We start from the raw sequence: 23,251 nt of genomic DNA on the forward strand, positions 1-23,251 counted from the left end.
GCTAGAATTTCATTTCTCCAAACTTTTAATCCACATACCTATCAAAAGATGCGTATACGTGCCTGGTGATCGTGCAGGTGCTATACAGCTAGATAAGTGAGAGCCATGGTAAGTATAGTTTTTCTTTAATCTCCTTCCTGGCCTTTTAAAATACAGTAAAATGGTGACCAGATGCCATGTGAGTTTGAATCCCAAATTTAGTGAATTTTTAAACTAATTTGATTTGCTTATACTAGATTGTTCATCTGCTTTCTATAAGGGCTATGATGAAATATGCTTCCATTATATAATAAAAATCTTATATTTTTTAAGTGTTTCTATTCTAGCACCACACCTGCTAGCGATTGTTAAAGGGAACCTGTCACCTGAATTTGGCGGGACCAGTTTTGGGTCATATGGGCGGGGTTTTCGGGTGTTTGATTCACCCTTTCCTTACCCGCTGGCTGCATGCTGGCCGCAATATTGGATTGAAGTTCATTCCCTGTCCTCCGGAGTACACGCCTGCGCAAGGCAAATTACCTTGGGCTGGTGTGTACTCCGGAGGACAGAGAATGAACTTCAATCCAATATTGCGGCCAGCATGCAGCCAGCGGGTAAGGAAAGGGTGAATCAAACACCCAAAAACCTCGCCCATATGACCCAAAACTGGTCCCGCCAAATTCAGGTGACAGGTTCCCTTTAACACTCTCCCCACCAAGTGCTTCTTCTGCTGTTTGTAAACTCTGGCAATCCATCTAGTGAAGGTCTAATTGAGTAGACGAAAATGTCATGTACTTTGTTGGATTGCACAATCTACATTTAAGGATTGTTGGTTTCCTTTTTGTTTGCTATAGCACAAAGTGGTATCCTATCCATGCACCCACTGAGATGGAGTGATGGGTATCCTGTGTACATTTTGCAATGTTTCCATGGTGCCTGTAATGTGGATTTTATACAGAATATCCAATTAACAGTGGAAATAAATCCTTTTCTGACATAGCAAATTTCCATTCACATAAATGTATGTGGGCTTGGTTTCATGGAATGAGTTGTACTTTTGAATGGCACTATTCACATTGCCACATAGTGTAATGGAAAATTGGAAAATAATTCCAAGTGTGGTAAAATTGCAAAAAAAAAAAAAAACAAAAAAAAAAAAAACCCTCAAAATTCTGACATTGTTTTTTGGGGAATTGTTTTTGCGGTGAACACTGTGTGGTAAAAAGGATTTGGCATTATGATTGTCTGGGTCAGTATTATTACAAAAGTTATCCTGTTTTTGAATGATTTTAGTGATGAAAAAAAGGCTTGCCGTAATTTGAAAGACGAAAAAAAAAATCGATTGTGTCACGTGTCATGGTGCTGCGGTGCAGTTTGGAGCAACCTCCACCAGAGGGAGCTTGAGAGGGAAGTGAGACTGCGTACACAGAGAAGCACCACAGAGCAGCCGCACAGGCACCACCAAGTGGCGGGAGAGTGGTCAGACAAGCCGAGTCAAAAAAACAGAGGCAGAAGTACCAAAGGGATCAGAACTACATGTGGTCAGGAACAAGCCAGGAGGTTCAGCAATGGTCAGGAGCAGATAAGACAAAGTCAGAAGGCATAAGCAAGTCCAAATACAAGCCAAGTCTGAAACCAATGAATCAAACCGACAAACAGGGAAGTGCTGGGAAAAGGGCAGACAGACGGAGTCAACAGACACAGGGCAAGTCAGGGATCACAGCAGGACAAATCAAGGGCTACGAGAGTCAGGTACACACGCCGAAGGCAGAACTATAACTGACACCGCCAGAAGGATGCATAGGAGCTAAATAGCAAACCTGAACGAAGAATGAGGCAGAGCAAAGTTAACCCTTGACATGATCCGCCAGGAAAAAGGGCAGACAGGATTAAACCCTGGAACTGATCATGACATCACCATTTTTTGAGACTCGTAACATTTTAATTTTCGGTTGATGGAGCCATGTGATGGCTTACGTTTTTTTTTGTGGAGCGGAAATACATTTTTATTAATACCATTTCGGGATAGACATGATATTTTTATTGATTTTAGTGCATTTTTTGCAGAATTGTGGAGACCAAAAAGCTCAAGTTTTGAGTATTTAATTTTATTATGTGTAATTATTTTTGTGATTTGATAGATCAGACTTTTATGGAAGCAGTGATAGAACATATATGTATTATTTTTTAATATCTTTATTTTTAGTTAAAAAAAAGCTGGAAGAATGAAATGTTTCTGTATTCTTGAATCATTTAATTTTTTAAAAACTTTTCTATATTTGTCCCCTTTAGGGACTTAAATCTGCAATCATCTGATTGCGTATACTATTTACAGCAGTATGTGATGGTGGTGGGTGTGGGACCACTGCGCCATTGGCCAGATTTACCCTGGAGTGCCATAAGTAAGTGGCCACTTGGTCTGCTCTAGAACTTTTAATGGTGAGGATAGGTTTGGGCCATTAAGCTAGCCACCAGGTGCTATTCCAGGGCAGTCCCCGGACCTGCAAGCTGACCAAAGGGTCAGAGGCACAGAGGCAAAACACAGAGGGTATAAACAGAAACATGGTCGGGAAGTCTGAGGTTGGGACACGCAGCACAGGTTGAGAATATGGAGTACTGAAAGAGGCAGCTCAGAAAGATGACCTGACATTGGGAGGAGCAGAGCAGGGAACGCAAGGAGAGAGGATGGCGCTGAGAAGACATGCAAGTTACCAGCGGGACACAATGCTTCAATATTGCTATATAAAGTAAAATTTATAGTCTCCTGTGAAGCCCAGCCACAGACTGGCTGTCAGGACTCAAACCCATCAGCTCTTGTGCACCAGGTGGCAGCTCTTCCCTCTGAGCTATTCAGCATGCTGGACAGTGCCGTGCTATCTCAGACACTTGTACCTGTGTTGTTTCTGATTGTCTCCACCTTGATTAAGGACCCTATTTAAACCTGGCATAGCACTCACTTGCTTGTGAGATTACTGAGCTACTAGCCTCTAGCCAAGCTTCCATTCACGTGCACCTTCATTCTAAGATTACATTGCTTGGCTATACCTTACTATGCTACGTGCTGCTCCTTTAAACTACATTGCGACTTCTGTGTACCAACTTCTTGGCTATCACTGACTATGCTATGTGCTGCTCCTTTAATCTACATTGTTGCTCCTGTGTACCGACTTCATGGCTATCCCTGACTACTCTACCTGCCTGTTCTGCCCCTAGTAGTTGCAATACCGTTACTCCAACCCAGGTCAGTCCATAACACTGGGTTTCAATGGAGCACTGTGATTAGCTGTCATAACAACTTTATGGGAACATAAAATGAAGCATGTCCATGCCGATGTTCTGTTCCTACCATTGTCAGAGATTGACAGTGGTATTTCACCAGTTAACAGAACAGGGCAGGCTCAGCCTGTGAGCCCGCTCCATACTATTGGTCCTGACTTGTGCTGTACATCTATAGCAAATGTTCAAAAGGGGTTGCTAAAAATTAATCTGGGTCTGAGCATGAGAAAACAGCACAGTATCCAGAGGTTAGTATTTGACAAATATGATCTAAAGGAGGACAAGTAGTGACATGAGCCAATGACAGGGTCATGGGCTCCCTCCTTTTTGTCAGGTAGTGCACTCGATTTGACTGTTATCTGGTGATGCACTGTATTCGTGATCATGTTTGCAAAATGAGCTTGAACTGATACTTGCTTTGTAATATTAAAGATCATCCTGCAACAAGCAACTAACAAAAGTACAGTACAATCTTTGGTCTCTATCTACTGCTGTTTTCAGTCTGTATTGTGTTGCATATCTGCTATTTTGTACCTCACTGCATTTCTTATAGTACATGTATTTACTGGAAGTTTTCACCAAGTGGTCATTTTCAACATTTCAATAACATCTCATACTATCTTACAAGAGAAATATTAGTATATTGTATAGATGATGCACAATTGTTGCACATTTCATACAGTATGTCTTCTGATATTATTTACAAACGATCCCTCAATTTAATTGCATCCTCCAGATTTTATTATACACTCATAAAAATAAATTATTCCCTGACTTCTATTTCAGATATGCTTTTATTAGACAGCAATGGCATTTAGGGTTTAATGGGAAACGGTGCCTAAGTAAATATTTTGCCCTTTTAGAAAAATTAACTAAATTGAACAAAAAAGTTATTTAAATACATTATCTACCAAAAAATTAAGAAAAATGCTGAGCTTAGGTTGGACATTTGTATTTAAATTATTACTTACACTCTTTGTTTAAGAGAACACTTTTTTAAAGAACCCTGTAACAGGTGTGTAGAAGAGCTTTGAGTATGGTTTTATTTATTTTTACACCAATGAGCTACAATGCAAAACCACTTGCCTAATACTGTAGTTTTGTGCAATGAGAATAACTGTGACCTATAGAGGTATTGACTTGAAAAGTTCTCAGTTTGGGTTCACAGTATTAATTTTTTAAGTATTTTTGGAACAATGGATGTCTATGGGATTAAAGGAAATGGGCTAATCCTCATTCTTCATGTGTATCAATAAGCCTTGCATGCTCATGACACAGTTTAACTTGTCCTTACTTATATAGTTTCTACCATATCCTCCACAGTTATTGAGACATTCAGTAAAAAGTCTCATAACTATATCTAGATTTTCACTCATCTTGACATTTGACTTGTCACTCGCTTTCAGACGCTTGTGATGTAGCTACTTGTCCACCTCAAACGAAATTATCTCTTAAACTCATACAGGTTGATGCATTCTTCACAATCAGTCTTTATGCTCCACTCTGTTGTGGCCACCTACTAATGATGGCCCTTTCTTCTGCAGTGGGTTGGTCTGTAAAGGAGTGGAGAAGCTTTCAACAGTCTCCTTGAAGATCTTTTGGAGATATATGTTATGCCACGTTTTATATGTTGCTTTATCTGGCCTGCAACAGTTGGTTAGTTACAGATAGGGTAGACTATTGGGGCCAGCCCATGGTGGGAGGAGCTATGAGGGCAAAAGGAACTCAGTTCCTGTTGCTAGGCAAATAGACAAGAGTGTTGAAAAGGAAATGACCTATGGTCTTAATATTCGCAGACCTGCATTGAAAAGGGCATTTGTGTGAGAAGAAGGGAGACCATAATCGGATAGCATGTTCTGAAGGAAACAAGGATTACATGGCAGAAGGATTCCTTATCTCAGGCAAGCGGGCTTAAGGTACCGTCACACTGAGCAACTTTCCAACGAGAACGACAGCGATCCGTGAAGTTGCAGCGTCCTGGATAGCGATCTCGTTGTGTTTGACACGCAGCAGCGATCAGGATCCTGCTGTGGCATCGCTGGTCGGAGCTAGAAGTCCAGAACTTTATTTCGTTACTGGATCACCCGCTGTCATCACTGGATCGGTGTGTGTGATGTGTTCGCTTGTAACCAGGGTAAACATCGGGTTACTAAGCGCAGGGCCGCGTTTAGTAACCCGATGTTTACCCTGGTTACCATTGTAAATGTAAAAAAAAAAAAAACAATACATACTTACATTCCGGTGTCTGGCACGTCCCTCGCCGTCAGCTTCCCGCACTGACTGTGAGCTCCGGCCGTAAAGTAAAAGCAGAGCACAGCGGTGACATCACCGCTGTGATTTACGGCTGGTGCTCACAGTCAGTGCGGGAAGCTGACGGCGAGGGACGTGACAGACACCGGAATGTAAGTATGTACTGTTTTTTTTTTTTTACATTTACAATGGTAACCAGGGTAAACATCGGGTTACTAAGCGCGGCCCTGCGCTTAGTAACCCGATGTTTACCCTGGTTACCCGGGGACTTCGGCATCGCTGGTCGCTGGAGAGCTGTCTGTGTGACAGCTCTCCAGCGACCACACAATGACTTACCAACGATCACGGCCAGGTCGTATCGCTGGTCATGATCGTTGGTAAATCGTTTAGTGTAACGGTACCTTTACAGCAACCATTATCTATACTAGATAAGAAGCAAAAGTGTAACCAGACGTAAGGGTCATAGAGGAGAAGATGACTAGCCTGGGTCATATGTTCTCCTACGGGGAACTGAAGATACAGTGACACACCAAGGAGCATGTGGCTCACTTCAAATGGACTTTGAGAATAGAAGTGAGGAGTTGTAGCAATGCACCTCAGGCAGTGAGGTCCTCACACAAGGAGAAGATGGAGGTTCCTATAGCGGTTTGTTGGTCTAATGTAACATGCAACAGGCGTAATATACCACCACATGTAACCATGAAGTTCCTCCCTGTAGATTGTGCAGAAGATCTATTCTTTAAGTGTTTTGTGCCTGCTATCTGATGTATATACTGATCATCAGTTTGCTAAGTAAAGAGAAGTTTATTTTTGGTCTCATCTCTACTTTATCAAATCCTGGCCTGCCTTGTCAAGCTACAACATGCGGTCTGCAATGATGTATCGTTAAGCTAAAAGCACACACACCCAGCCAGGATCCCCATTTTCCTGTAGAATGGCAGGCCGCTGACATGACTCTCGGCCATGACTGGCCCATCTGTTACAGGTCACCTCCACCTGGTACAGTCATCACAAACTACAACTCAGACTGGAGCTATTTTTTGATCCTCTGTGACGATATGTAAGTCATAGCGTGGTACACCTTAATAGTGAGTGCTAACTCACCACCACTGCAAGCTTCCTCTTGTACATAGCTGCACTGTGACCTTTGATACTGGTAAATAACTACTTTACTTTATGTTCTCAGAGATGCTACAGAGAGCATTAGCACACCTGCTGCACTGACCCCATGTTGAACCAATACTCAGTTGTTTCTCTTGCAACCTGATGCACATTAGCACACCTGCAATCCATACACACATGACAGTACCACATTCACCCAATTTACTCCCAGATTAAGTAAATGTAGTAATTCTTGACCTTTTGGCGTTAGTTGCCTGCCAACTCTATGCTTGAAGAAATCATTTACATCTTCTATAAAAAAAAATGCATAAAAAGGTGCTCTGCTCTAATCTTAAATGTTCAGGAGTGCACCACTCCTCTGCCCCTTGGTTTCCAGGTTGCAGGGGGTGGTGCCTGGTGAGCTTCTAACGATTGATAGATTGGACCAGGAGCATGACTGTGCTGCTGGTCCGAGCTGAGCACTCCCCCAAGCTGATATCGGAGGCAGTTTACCATCCGCAGCATGGTAACCACGTAGGGACATTGACACTCGATAGATCCAGTGATCCAGCCAGCTTCAGAGCAGGGCTTGCAAGCTCTAAAGCAATAAGTCTTCAAGCAACTTAGGACACCCTCGGCAAAGAGCTGTAACCTAGTAAACAAGATGTAAACTATAACATTTTAAAATACATTTTTGAGAACAGAGAGAATTTTGTGTATTTTTGCAAATACTTTGCAATTTTAACCATTGAAGAACTTGTATATAACCTATAATAAAAATAATGCATAGAAACACTATTCTAAACAATACACATCTACCACGCTACAGACCTGCTGAAATTGTAAAAATATAAATAAAACACAGGAAAGCCCTTGGTCGGTAACTATATAAGGAATGCAGCACTTACTCTTCACCCGATGAGTGTGGTTTGCATCCTAGTTGTCCGGTGCAGCTAGGACCCTGATAAAGAAGGACTGCGTCCTTCAAAATGTGCCAGTTTTTGGCCCAGTGATGACCTTGTTGCTGAGGATTGGTGACGTCACCTCTACCATGCCCCCTGCTCACCTGGCTACTACACGGTGGCGCTCCCGGTCGGAGCACACCGCTAATCTCTGTGTCTCTGCTTGCACTAGCGGAGGCATAGCAACGGGAGGACGCTCCCACTATGCTTTGCTTGCTTTACGAAGACAACGCCAGCAGTGGACAGCTAAGATGCAAATCACACTCATCGGGTCTAGAGTAAGTGCTGCATTCATTATATAGTTACCGACCAAGGGTTGTCCCATATTTTATTTGTATTTTTAGTTCCAGCAGGTGTGTAGCACGGTAGTTGTGTGTTTTATAGAATTTAGTACATGTGGAACTGAGATAGGATTGCACACAGACCCTGTCAAACTACCAATAGCTTCAGCCTATATAAAGCCAGGAAGTGCCAGTGTTTCCTATTTATTCCAATACACTATTTAAAGAAACTCTCCCATCAAAGTTTATATCTCTTAATACTGTATATTGTAGTCATTATGTAGCACAGCGCTGTCCAATTATAGTTGCTCATTTTGCCTTTCTACCCTATGAGGCAGTGACTGCTGTCACATGTAGGGGTTACTGTGTGTTCTCCCCAGGATGCGGACGAAGCCCTATTAGACCCACTAGAGTGCCTTGTGGTCACAGCAGGAGGCTTGTGAGTCACAGGGCAAAATAAAAGTAAGCGTGGAGCTGGTAAAGCTATTTGGCCTGGGATTGTTCAGGAAAAGCTGGTATGGGCTTTTGTTTTAGAAATGGACTGCAGGAAAGAAGTGGGTCCGGTCCGTTTCCTCCAGGCCGGGTCTTACAGGTGGCCTAAGGCCTAAGTTTAAGAGTGCATTGCAGTCACAGGTGTAGCTGTGATTGCAATGCAGAATAAAAGATAAGTATAGGTCTTGGACATGGACATGCTAGTGTCCAAGGCAGATTTAGGGAAAACCTGCTCTGGCTTTTGGTGTTTTGAAACAGACTGCAGGATGGTAGTCATGCAGTCTATTTCAGTCCTGGTCAAGGTTTTCCATGTGGCTGAAGGCCACAGATTCTAGTTTAAAATCTCTGCAGTAAAGGGTTTGGGTGTGTCAGTATCAGAGTGGAGTTTGAAGCAAGCAAAGCAGACGGCTCTGCAAAAACTCAGATCTGTGTGAGAGTAACACAGAACCCAGCAGATTGAACTCCTGGCACCCGCAGTGTACACAATGGTGCAGTCACCCATGGCAACCAGTCAGAGAAGGACCGGCGTATTTAGGGACTGCAATCTGGAGGATATGGTTCCTGCTGCGATCCGGAGAATATTGTTTACTATGTAGAGCTGTGAGTTGGACATTAATGCTGCGTTTTTGTGAGTTGGACAATTAATGCTGTGAAGTGAATGCATTAAAGAGACTTTTTGTTTGAAACTGTGCTGGGTCACTGCCTCATCACTGCGTAAGTGTGTTACCGCTGCACTACAACCCAGATGATTCTTCTTTTTTCCCATTAGGTCTATGACATCATGTGATCAAACTAGGCTATCTGAATCCTTCTAAGCGCTATGTAGAATGAGGAAGTCTCTTTTCCCTGAATAAGTCATCCCCCTATTCAACACCTGAGCTAGCTGTTCTGCTCCTACCCTGACAGGGACTTTTTGAAGTGATGACTCATGCAGGGAAAAGAGACATCCTGTTTCTACATAGAGCTTAGAAGGATTCAGCTAGTCAATTTTTAATCACATGATGTCACAGGCTTAATGGAAGAGAGTAGAATTAGCTGGGTAGAAAGGCAAAATGAGCAATTGTAAGTACACAGTGCTTTATAATATGATGACTTCAATGTAATAAAGGGGGCAAAATACAGATGGGAGTGCTTCTCTAAGTAAATAGTAACACATATTAAAAACATAAAGTACTTGGTTGATATTTTTTTTTTATCAAAAAAGCATAAACCCATTCCACCGCTGCAAGGTTTATCTTGCCATGATTGATCCTATCTCTAGTTACTCACCTAGCAACATAATTGTATAATACTGTAGGTGAGTACTACCCTATATTTTTTTACATTAGTTACTATATAATTACGTCAGTGTTTCTTTGCAGTGTTTTTTTATTCTAGATTATATTTGTCTGTTGGAAACAGTGTGTATGTGTACCTACATATTACACTTCTACTAACAGGTGTGTTGGCTTTTGTTTTTGCCAAAGTATTTATACTAAGTACATTTCAGGGTGTGGCAGCCTCATTTGGGCTGTGCACCTTATGTACTCGCTTTTCACAGGCTGGTGTTCAACACAGGCACAGGTCCTGCTCTGCCTCCATATATATATGGATATATAAATCAATAACACACATGAAAATATGCAACTTTGTAGTATATTGCATCAGAAAAATGTGATTCTTTCTCTGCCATAATTGATTAGAATTGTGACATTCTGAGTCAAAATCTGTATTCCGTGAAGACATATTTTTCCCATTACTGAGATAGGAGATGTCAGTTGCTACTGATACAATATGCAACTCATCGACAACTCATTAAATACTTGTAGTGGGAATGTAGTCTTACATAAAATATAATAAACGTCATTAGCTATACAGTACATTAACATAGTTTGGTTAAATCATACATAAAACGTCAATGCTGTAGCACACCTATTGCTCTTAACCGTCTTGGTTTTAGCAGGATTGTCCTGATTTGAGGAATCAGTCCCGCTGTCCAGGCACATCAGGGCTTTGTTCAAACATATTATCATCCTCTATCCTCCCCAGCTTTACAGATGGTCTATCCTTAGGATTGGCCGTCAAGGTCTGGTCAGTGGGAGTGCAACACCCGCCACTCCTGTGGATTAGCTGTTCCCATGTCAGCATTGCCTGGAGCTGCTCAGTTACAGTGCTGTACAGCTCAATCGGAATAGAGGCCACTATATATATGCCTCCCATTGATCTGAATAGGGGCGGATGTTCAGTGCGCGACCGCAGCTACTATACAATAAGTGGAGCTGGGCTCTGCAACGAGAACAACTGATCAACATGATGGGTGGCGCATCCCCACTGATCAGACAGCAATAAAGTAGTGGACAACTTCTTTAATTGATTATTTTCTTCTGATCCTATTTGACCTCCATTGGACTCAAACACACAACGTGTACCATCGCAAGCAGCAGCTAAAGTTATGAGCCATATTCTACATTGATCTCTATAGGAGAATTTGGTGTACTTGAAGCTGCAGTGCAAAATCTGAAATTACAAGCAGATAAATAGAGATACATCTGTATATAACAGTTAATTTCTATGTACCTGTATTCCAGTGGGAAAGTCAGATTTTTACTTGATTTAAAATACCTATAAAATTAATACAAATTACTAAACTTGCCAGAAAATAACTAAAACAATCATAAAACATTATTTTATCTTTTTGTGATTTGGTCTCCCAGATAATTGAACATAGAACTTTATTTATTTCAGACAGCAGCTAAAGCTATTAGCGACAGGCAGTGGGTTATAGTTAATTTAATGACAAAATGAGTAATTGGTGGAGAGAGGTTAAACTTGATTGACCTAGGTCAGTTTTCAACCTATGTAACTATGTACCAGCATAGGAGAATTTAGTATTCTTGAAGCTGTATTGCAGGCCCTAAGCCCACAGGTCGATTATATTGGCACATAGAGATACATCTGTACATTAATATATCCCTGTATTGTAGAGGGAAAATAAGAGTCATATTTTTTTCCTTCATATAAAGTTGATAAAAATTAATGAATTACAAAAATGTTATTTTTAATGTGCAACTTTTTAAAAAATAATAAACAGCACAAATCTACAAATAACTGACATATTTGGTATCCCTATAATAGCAATGACCTGCACAACAAAGTGTTCAGATTATTTATAATGATTGGTAAGAAGCTTAAAAAATGGCATGATTGATTTTTTTTCTACAGTAATACCATAAAAATGTAATAAAAATATAATGCTGAGGCCGTATTCAAACACAGCATATATGCTGCGTTTTCTCTTCTGTTATTTTTCCTTCAGGTGTCCGCACCACATGACGCAATAACAGTCTTCTTTGATTATAATTATTGTCCCTGATTATAATATGCTTGTGCTTCCACCTTATGTGATGTGTTTTTGGTGCAGATGTGAAGTCTAGATTTTAATGCTTTTTTTAATACTACAGAAAAGCTTTGATTCTGCATTTAAAAATGCTGATTTTTTTACATGTGTGTTTTCTTTCAGACTCCAAATAGAAACCTATATAGAAAAACGCAACAAAACTGCACAGTTCTGCAGTGTCTTTAGATGCACCAATGGCAGAGTTTTCATGAAATCACTTCCACTTTGCTTTCAAGAAATCTACATCCATTCACAGCTGCAGTTATTTTTTTAAGTGCTGAATCACAGCTTTTCTTTCCTATAAATTACATTAAAAATGCTCCCTCACATCTTCACCAAAATCATCATCAGGGATAAAAAGATGGAGCAAAAATGAAATAGCCCTACCCTGACATTTCCTTCTGCCAGTCTACCATCATGGAAAGAAATGGAAAATGGATGTAGTTTGGGGTGTGGCTAACATTTGACTTGACGCACTACGCTCCCCACATACTTTATCTCTCTATCCATTCTATAAAAGTTGGGAGGTATGCATACTTAATTTTTATGGGATATTACTACCAAGCAAACAGTACATTGTTGTCAGAATGCAACTCATTATAGCATGGTATAGTATTACATGATAGTATTACATGATATATAGTTGTGCTCAAACGTTTACATACCAAGGCAGAAGTTTTGTTGTCTTGGCCTTTTTTCACAGAATATGAATGATAACACCAAAACTTTTTCTCCACTCATGGTTAGTGGTTGGGTGAAGCCATTTATTGTCAAGCTACTGTGTTTTCTCTTTTTAAATCATAATGACAACCCAAAACAACTAAATGACCCTGATCAAAAGTTCACATACCCTGGTGATTTTGGCCTGATAAGTTATCAGTGATAACATGCACAGAAGTTGACACAAATGGGTTTGAATGGCTACTAAAGGTAAGATCTTCACCTGTGACCTGTTTGCTTGTAATCATTGTGTGGGCATAAAAGCTAAGTGAGTTTCTGGGATCCAGACAGACTCTTGCATCTTTCATCCAGCCACTGACTTTTCTGGATTGTGAGTCATGGGGAAAGCAAAAGAATTGTCAACGGATCTATGGGAAAAGGTAGTTGAACTGTATAAAACAGGAAAGGGATACAAAAAGATATCCAAGGAATTGATAATGCCAGTCAGCAGTGTTCAAACTGTGATTAACAAATGGAAAATCATGGGGTAGACCAACAAAAATTTCATCCACAACTGCCAGGAAAATTTTTCGGCATGCAAAGAAAAACCCAAAATAACATCAGCTGAAATGCAGGACTCTCTGAAAATGAGCGTTGTGGCTCTTTCAAGATGCAAAATAAGGAGGCACTTGAAGAAAAATGGGCTGCATGGTCGAGTCGCCAGAAGAAAGTCATTACTGCACAAATGCCACTAAGTATCTCGCCTACAATACGCAAAACAGCCAGAGACAAGCCTCAAAACTTCTGGAGCATGGTAATTTGGAATGATGAGACCAAAATGTAACTTTTTGTCCACAACCATAAACGTTACATTTGAAGAGAGGTAAACAAGGCCTTTGATGAAAGGAACGCCATTCCTATTGTAAATAATGGAGGTGGATCGCTGATGTTTTGGGGATATGTGAGCTGCAAAGGCACAGTAAACTTGGTCAAAGTTGAAGAAAAGATGAATGCAGCATGTTATCAGCAAATAGTGGAGGAAAATTTGCACTCATCAACCCAGAAGCTGCCCATGGGACATACTTGGACATTCCAACTATAACTAGGCCACACCAAAGTCTTAATTTTTTGTTTTTCTTAAGCCATTCAGAGGTGCTCTTGTTGGTGTGTTTTGGATCATTTTCCTGCTGCATAACCCAAATGTGCTTCAGCTTGAGATCACAATCAGATGGTGTACATTCTCCTTCAGGATTTTTTGGAAAACAGCAGAATTCATGGTTCCATTTAACACAGAAAGTCTTCCAGGTCCTGAAGCAGCAAAACAGCCCCAGATCATCACACTACCACCATCATATTTTAAAGGTAGTATGATGTTTCTTTTCTGAGATGCTCTGTTACTTCTACGCCAGATGTAATGGGCTATACAACTTCCAAAATGATCAACTTTTTTCTTGTCAGTCCACAGTGTATTCTCCCCAAAGTCTTGGAGATCGTCAAAATGTTTTCTGGCAAAACTGAGACAAGCCATTATGTTTTTATTGCTCACCAGCGGTTTTCATCTTAGAACTCTACCATGCAGGTCATTTTTGCCCAGTCTCTTTGTTATGAACTGACCTGGTTTGGAATAGTGATATTGCAACCACTAGGGGCAGCAGCGGCAGGTAGCATAGTCAGGGATAGCCAAGTAGTCGATACACGGGAACAGCAATGTAGTTTGAAGGAATAAGCAGTAATCGTAGTCAGGAAGGCCAGACGTTGATACTAGGAACAGCAGTGTTGTTTGAAGGAATAATCAGTAGTCGTAGTCAGGAAAGCCAGAGGTCGATATCAGGATAAGAGCAGTGTTGTTTGAAGGAATAAGCCGTGGGTGGAAGGAAGCTTGACTAGAGGTTGGTAGCTCAATAATCATGCAAGGAAAGGAGGACAAGGCCAGGTTTAAATAGGATGTGCAATCAGGATGTGCCAATCAGGAACTCAGGGTGGTAACAAATAGGAAACTCAGGGTGGAGACATCAGCAACAACATAGGTAAAAGCATTTGAGTTAGCATGGAACTGTCCAGTGAGTTGAATAGCTCAGAGGGAATAGCTGCCATCTGGTGTACAGGAGCTGCTGGGTTTGAATCCTGACAATCTTTCTTATGGTGGCATCATGAACACTGACCTTAACTGAGACAAGTGAGACCTGCAGCTCTATGGATGCTGTTGTGGGGTCTTTTGTGACCTATTGTATGAGTCGTCGCTGCGTTCTGGGAGTAATTTTGGTTGGCCGGCCACTCCTGGGAAAATTCACTACTGTTCCATGTTTTTGCCATCTGTGAATAATCAATCTCTCTGTGGTTCCCTGGAGTCCCAAAGCTTGAGAAATGGCTTTGTAACCTTTTCCAGACCAATAGATCTCAACTACTTTGTTTCTCATTTGTTCGATAATTTTTTGGAAATGCGGCATGATGCCAAGCTTTTTGAGGACCTTTTGGTCTACTTCACTTTGTCAGGCAGGTCCTTTTTAAGTGATTTCTTGATTGAGAACAGGTGTAGAAGTAATCAGGCATGCGTGTGGCTACGGAATTATATCTCAGCTTCCCAATGATGTGATAAACTACAGTTAATTTATGTTGTAGGGGGGGTGTCTAATTGTCGCATAGTCGATGGGAGGTATGTGTTGCAGAGATGGCTTTTCTCTGTGATGTAACCAACAGTATTTTCTCTAGCGCATAAAAGCAGTTTGTTTGTTACACACATACTTCACCTCTGGGTGTGGTTAACAGCCTATATAATGGAGACTGCTGTTTGGCACATGGTCTGCGTGTGGAAGGGAGAAGATCTCCTGTGTGTGTTTGGCTCCAGACCAAGCCTGAATACTGGAGACTACCCCAATCTGTGTGCCCACAGGCCTGGCAGAGCAGAGCACTGCTATAGACATTTTGTATTTTATTTGCCTGATCTAAGGCTGTTTGTTTTATGTTTTGCTTCTGGGTTTATGAAGCAATAAACCCTCATGCACTTTTCAAGGAACAAGTCTCCTGTTTTCCTCCTGTTGCACCAAGACCCCTACAAGAGGCAAACAATTTTTCACACAGGGCCCTGTAGGTTTCGATTTCTTTTTCACTTAATAATAAAGACCATCCTTTAAAACTGCATTTTTGTTCACTTGAGTTATTTGTCTAATGCTTAAATGTGTTTGGTGATCTGAAACATTTGAGTGTGACAAACATGGAAAAGAATAGGAAATCAGGAAGGGGGAAAACTCTTTTCTGCACAACTGTATTCCTATGGCACATATATATAGCATTGTCATGACATTGGCACCGTAACAACATTTCCTCATACGATGCACATATTATAATGCAATTAGGTATCCTGTTACAGAAAGGTGTTGCTCAATATCAAATTTGACATGTTCAATGACTATTGCTGTGCTGTGTCCATCTACAGCTTTCTGCATCATACTATCTTTCACTGACTATGCACAGTTAAAATTGTTGGCCATTGAAAACAAGCAAATGCCTATCCGCAGGATAGGTGTTTATTGTGAGGGTTCAATTACTGGGACCTGTATCAATTGGCAGAACAGAGAACTTTCATCCCCATTAGAATGGAGAGCAAATGCTAATGCTTGTCCTCTGCTTCACTCATTCCCTAAAAAGGCTGCTGAGCACTGAGCTTGGCTTTTCCTCCATATCCCCATAAAGAGTAAATGGAGTGGGGGTCAGTCAACTTTACTGTCATTTTGTAATGGGGATAACAGTTACCCCTCAGAGATAAATGTTCCCAAGTCTGGCAGTCAGTGCAAATCCGCAGCGATGAGACACGCTGGGAAAAGCAAATATCACCTGCTCTATGCAAAGATGAAAACTTGTTTCAACTGGACAACCACTTTTATGTATTATTAAGTTAAAAATACTACATCTGTAGATAAGCAGGTGGTATTCCAATTGCAACAACGTACAACAACCAATCATAGATATAAAGGCCTTAAAAATAACAGTTGTGACCTATGAATGTTAGAACATTTCTTATAAGAGGAATACACTAGGCCAAGCTAAGCATTCCTACGTATGAGGGAATCAGGAGTGATAGCTGTCATTTGATCCATCATTTAGCCAATGCTTAATGGCTAAGATCTTACAAACAGCTAGTTGTTACGTACCTGCCTTTTGTGCCGGGCACTGATATCTGGTGACTTAGAAGTCACAGACCGCTCCTGCCAGCAATTCTGCTGCTTTATTAGACCTCACGTCAACGGATTAGATTTTTCTCTTACAGTCTGCTCTGTTAACGGGGCCTCACTGCCAACAACATGCTTATTGACAGCCTTCTCCCCGCAGATTGATCGCCAGCTCCCCACTGCCTATCAGCATGACATCGGCAGAGACAGCCCATCAACAGAGCAGAGCAGAAAAAAAGAAGCTACTCTGTTGATGTGATATCATCAGAAGTCGCAGAATCACCGGCAGGAGTTGTCAGTGACTGCTCAGAGCCAGTAGACATCGGCGCCGCGAAGAGCAGGCAGATAGCCTGCAACTACATGCATGAAAGTTCTTAGCCATGTATAAAAATAAGCAAAATCCCAGATAACCCTTTTAACTCTTAAAAGAGATTAGACCTAGATTTCAATCCAACAGAAGAAAAAAATTGAAAATTCAAATGTGACTGAAGTCTTAATATCCAAAGCCTTAAGTTACACATATAGTGAGCAGGAAATATAGAAATGTGGCTTCTATGTCTTAACTTTTAAGTCTAAAACTTTTCAGGTGGTTTACCATGTGAAATTCTCATTTTATTATAAACTAGTGCTGACATGAGGAATTACGATTTGTCCTTAGTTGCCAATTTTAATCAGTAACCAATATGTGCAAATTTATTACAGGTAAAATGAATTTTCCTTTATAAACGTAAAGTTTCAGCAAAGAAAACTGAATTATCATATGTGCTGCTGATCTCACTGAGAATACATTTCAGAAGTAGTTTGATTGAAAGTGACTTTTCAGCTTTCTGCAATTTCATCCAAAAGATGGATGTAGGAAACAATTGTGCAGAGTTTTGTCATGGTCTAAAAAGTGTGTAATACATCTTCCAGGAAAGTACAAAAGTGCACGTGAGATGAGAATAGCTTTCTTTTTAGGGCTCACTCAAATGTCAGTGATTTTTCTAATATGCAAAAAACAGACCGATTTTCATATGTGTTTTGAATCAGGTTTTCATCAGTTTTTGGTATATGTCAGTTTTTGTTTCAACAGTGATTGCTCAAACAAACATGAAAATCAGACAGAATGATTTCCCAATGGTCTCAGATTTTATTTCAAGGACCAGTAAACTTGTATTAGTGAGTTTAATCCGCCATCAAATTTAGATATGTCTCTGTATTTTGGTGTGGACCACTAGGACACGTAAACAGCTCCATAAACTACCAAAGGTATGGCAATATCCGAGATAAAAACGATGTGGTAGTTCAACTCACTAAGCGGTACATGGAGGTAGAAAACAGGAACACTGTCTCTTGAAATCTTCTGTTGGTTTATTAGACAGATGGTATAAACCAATATGAAGGCAAAAGTAAACACAGCCCTTCGGGCAAAACAGGTAAGCAAGATAACACAAAATGCAGGGAGCAGCCCGCTCTGGAGCAACACAGGGATAGCAGAGGTTCAGTCTTTCCTCCTCAAGTCACAAACCACTGGAGATCCTCTCTCCAGCCCTACTGAACAACTACTGCCTTTGGAAGCCAGTTACTTAAGCCCCAGACCACACCCTGGGGTGGAGATAAGGTGGACATCCTCCCACCCTTGCTATGGATATCCAAATAAAACTCAGCCCATTATACAAATTGGCTGTTAATTCCTCACTGCGCTTAGTGTGCTGGAGGAAAATCTCTGGGATTTATATCACTGACGCCATTAAGCGCAGTGAAACATATCTCCCATCCAGCACTTTTCCAGTGACTTTGTCACATATACCCCCTTTGCCCAAATCTGGGGGGTTTAGCACCTTCACTCTCTAAGCAAGGGAGTCTAGACAGAGCATCTGTGTTCCCATGCAACTTCCCTGGACTGTGCTCAACATAAAAATTAAAGTCCTAGAGCGCTGAAAACCATCTAGTCACTCGGGCACTCTTTGCCTTCCTTTCCCTCATCCATCTAAGGGGAGCATGATCTGAGACTAACCTGAACTTCCTGCCTAACAGCTAGTATCTCAGGGTGTCAATTGCCAACTTAGTGGCCAAGCACTCTTTTTGTACGATGGCATAGTACTTTTCACAGGAGGCGAGTTTCCTACTCTGGGATAGGACTGAATGTTTATCCCCATCTATCTTCTGGGACAACACAGCTCCCACCCCAACATTGGAGGCATTTGCCTGGAGCATGAATTCCTTAGTGAAATCTGATGTGACCAACACCGTCTGTCTGCACAGGGCGAGCTTCAACTCCTGGAATGCTGTTTCTGCTTCAGAGGACCACTTGGCCATTGCTGTCTTTGTGTCATTGAGAAGATCCGTCAGGGGGTTGGCTATTATGGTGAAATTTGGGATAAATCGCTGATAGTATCCCACAATTCCCAGAAATGCCCTAACCTGCTTTTTGGAGAACGATTGTGGCCGTTCCTCGATGACGCTCAGGCTCAACATTCTCCTCACCTCTTTGGTTCACCCTCACCTGTGGTTCCATCAAGATTTCATGCTTCACAATATGCACATATCCTGGTAACTCTGTAAACAGGTCCCGGTTCCGCTAAAGAAACTCACAGCACGGTTGTTTCTGGCCAGCGATAGTGTCTCTGTCACTTTGACATCCTTGGTCCTGGCTTCGGGATTGGTCCCTAGACACTTTGCTTTCACTGTATTGGCCCCTAGGCATTTTGCTTCTGCTGTATCCCTGTCTCACCACGGTTTCAGCAGGTTAATGTGGTTCACCTTGTACGGATTTCTTCTCACTGGTTGGTCGACTTTGTAGTTGACATCACTCAACTTTTCGATCACCTCATATAGCACTTGGAACTTTGCCAGGAATTTATTTTCTACTGTGGGGATCAACAACAACACCCAGTCTCCAGAAATAAACTGTCACAATCTTGTTGACCAATTGTAGACCCTTGTCTGGATCTCTTGTGCTTGAAGGAGACTCTCCCTCCCAATAGACATCATGCTCGCGATCCTGTCCTGCATTTGGGCCTAATGTTCAATAACACTTCAGTGGGGTGTTACCTCTGCTTCCCAGGTGTCATTTGCAATGTCCAAAAGTCCCCAAGGTTGCCATCTGTATAGCAGCTTGTATGGTGAGAATACCGAAGAAGCCTGTGGGACTTCTCTAATGAAGAGCAAAAGATAATGTAACAGTCAATTCCAGTCCCAGCCATCCTTCTCCATGACCTTCTGCAGCATTAACTTCAAGGTCTTTTTGAACCTTTCCACAAGTCTGTCCGTTTGTGGATGGCACATAGATGTTTTGAGTTGGGTAATCTGGAGAGCCTTACATAACTCTCTCTTTACCTTGGACATGAACAGTGTTCTTTGGTCTGTCAGAATCTCCCTGTGCAGGCTCGACCAGGAGAAAATATGGAATTGCTCTCAAGCTGTACTCCGGGCTGAGGAGTTCCTCAGGGGTACTGTGTTGTTTAGTCCATTGCCACCAAGATGTATTGGTGGCCTCTGACTGACTGTCATGATTCTCAATGGCGAGAGAACATAGCCCAGCATATATAAGAACTAGCTCTTGGAAGATGGAATCTAAACTGACCATGAACTAAACCTGCCGCACAATTAACAGTGGCCGGGTAGCGTGCCTACGTTTTATCCCTAGACGCCCAGCGCCAGCCGGAGGACTAACTAATCCTAGCAGAGGAAAATACAGTCCTGGCTCACCTCTAGAGAAATTTCCCCAAAAGGCAGACAGAGGTCCCCACATATATTGGCGGTGATTTTAGAGGAAGTGACAAACGTAGTATGAAAATAGGTTTAGCAAAATCGAGGTCCGCTCACTAGATAGCAGGAAGACAGAAAGGGCACTTTCATGGTCAGCTGAAAACCCCCATCCAAACACCATCCAGAAATTACTTTAAGACTCTAGTATTAACTCATAACACCAGAGTGGCAATTTCAGATCACAAGAGCTTTCCAGACACAGTAACGAAACAGCAGCTGTGAACTGGAACAAAATGCAAAAACAAACAAGGACGAAAGTCCAACTTAGCTGGGAGTTGTCTAGTAGCAGGAACATGCAAAGAAAGGCTTCTGATTACATTGTTGACCGGCATGAAACTGACAGAGGAGCAAGGTTATATAGAGACTCCCACATCCTGATGGGAACAGGTGAACAGAGAGGATGATGCACACAAGTTCAATTCCACCAGTGGCCACCGGGGGAGCCCAGAATCCAATTTCACAACAGTACCCCCCCCTCAAGGAGGGGGCACCGAACCCTCACCAGAACCACCAGGGCGATCAGGATGAGCCCTATGAAAGGCACGGACAAGATCGGAGGCATGAACATCAGAGGCAGTCACCCAAGAATTATCCTCCTGACCGTATCCCTTCCATTTGACCAGATACTGGAGTTTCCGTCTGGAAACACGGGAGTCTAAGATCTTTTCCACAACGTACTCCAACTCACCCTCAACCAACACCGGAGCAGGAGGCTCAACGGAAGGCACAACCGGTACCTCATACCTGCGCAATAATGACCGATGAAAAACATTATGAATAGAAAAAGATGCAGGGAGGTCCAAACGGAAGGACACAGGGTTAAGAATCTCCAATATCTTGTACGGGCCGATGAACCGAGGCTTAAACTTAGGAGAAGAAACCCTCATAGGGACAAAACGAGAAGACAACCACACCAAGTCCCCAACACAAAGCCGAGGACCAACACGACGACGGCGGTTGGCAAAAAGCTGAGTCTTCTCCTGGGACAACTTCAAATTGTCCACTACCTGCCCCCAAATCTGATGCAACCTCTCCACCACAGCATCCACTCCAGGACAATCCGAAGATTCCACCTGACCGGAGGAAAATCGAGGATGAAACCCCGAATTACAGAAAAACGGGGACACCAAGGTGGCAGAGCTGGCCCGATTATTGAGGGCGAACTCCGCCAATGGCAAAAAAGCAACCCAATCATCCTGATCCGCAGACACAAAACACCTCAAATATGTCTCCAAGGTCTGATTAGTCCGCTCGGTCTGGCCATTAGTCTGAGGATGGAAAGCAGACGAAAAAGACAAATCTATGCCCATCCTAGCACAGAATGCCCGCCAAAATCTAGACACGAATTTTGGTCCCTCTGTCAGAAACGATATTCTCCGGAATACCATGCAAACGAACAACATTTTGAAAAAACAGAGGAACCAACTCGGAAGAAGAAGGCAACTTAGGCAAGGGAACCAAATGGACCATCTTAGAGAAACGGTCACACACCACCCAGATGACAGACATCTTCTGAGAAACAGGCAGATCCGAAATAAAATCCATCGAGATGTGCGTCCAAGGCCTCTTCGGAATAGGCAAGGGCAACAACAATCCACTAGCCCGAGAACAACAAGGCTTGGCCCGAGCACAAACGTCACAAGACTGCACAAAGCCTCGCACATCTCGTGACAGGGAAGGCCACCAGAAGGACCTTGCCACCAAATCCCTGGTACCAAAGATTCCAGGATGACCTGCCAACGCAGAAGAATGAACCTCAGAGATGACTCTACTGGTCCAATCATCAGGAACAAACAGTCTACCAGGTGGGCAACGATCCGGTCTATCCGCCTGAAACTCCTGCAAGGCCCGCCGCAGGTCTGGAGAAACGGCAGACAATATCACTCCATCCTTAAGGATACCTGTGGGCTCAGAATTACCAGGGGAGTCAGGCTCAAAACTCCTAGAAAGGGCATCCGCCTTAACATTCTTAGAACCCGGTAGGTATGACACCACAAAATTAAACCGAGAGAAAAACAACGACCAGCGCGCCTGTCTAGGATTCAGGTGCCTGGCAGACTCAAGGTAAATTAAATTTTTGTGGTCAGTCAATACCACCACCTGATGTCTGGCCCCCTCAAGCCAGTGACGCCACTCCTCAAAAGCCCACTTCATGGCCAAAAGCTCCCGATTCCCAATATCATAATTCCACTCGGCGGGCGAAAATTTACGGGAAAAAAAAGCACAAGGTCTCATCACGGGGCAGTCGGAACTTCTCTGCGACAACACCGCCCCAGCTCCGATTTCAGAAGCGTCGACCTCAACCTGAAAAGGAAGAGCAACATCAGGCTGACGCAACACAGGGGCGGAAGAAAAGCGGCGCTTAAGCTCCCGAAAGGCCTCCACAGCATCAGGGGACCAATCAGCAACATCAGCACCCTTCTTAGTCAAATCACTCAATGGTTTAACAACATCAGAAAAACCAGCAATAAATCGACGATAAAAGTTAGCAAAGCCCAAAAATTTCTGAAGACTCTTAAGAGAAGAGGGTTGCGTCCAATCACAAATAGCCTGAACCTTGACAGGATCCATCTCGATGGAAGAGGGGGAAAAAATGTATCCCAAGAAGGAAATCTTTTGAACCCCAAAAACGCACTTAGAACCCTTCACACACAAGGAATTAGACCGCAAAACCTGAAAAACCCTCCTGACCTGCTGGACATGAGAGTCCCAGTCATCCGAAAAAATCAGAATATCATCCAGATACACAATCATAAATTTATCCAAATAATCGCGGAAAATGTCATGCATAAAGGACTGGAAGACTGAAGGGGCATTTGAAAGACCAAAAGGCATCACCAAATACTCAAAGTGGCCCTCGGGCGTATTAAATGCGGTTTTCCACTCATCCCCCTGCTTGATTCGCACCAAATTATACGCCCCACGGAGATCAATCTTAGAGAACCACTTGGCCCCCTT

This window comes from Ranitomeya variabilis, chromosome 1 (genome assembly GCF_051348905.1).
Source record: "Ranitomeya variabilis isolate aRanVar5 chromosome 1, aRanVar5.hap1, whole genome shotgun sequence".
NCBI classification, from domain to species: domain Eukaryota; kingdom Metazoa; phylum Chordata; class Amphibia; order Anura; family Dendrobatidae; genus Ranitomeya; species Ranitomeya variabilis.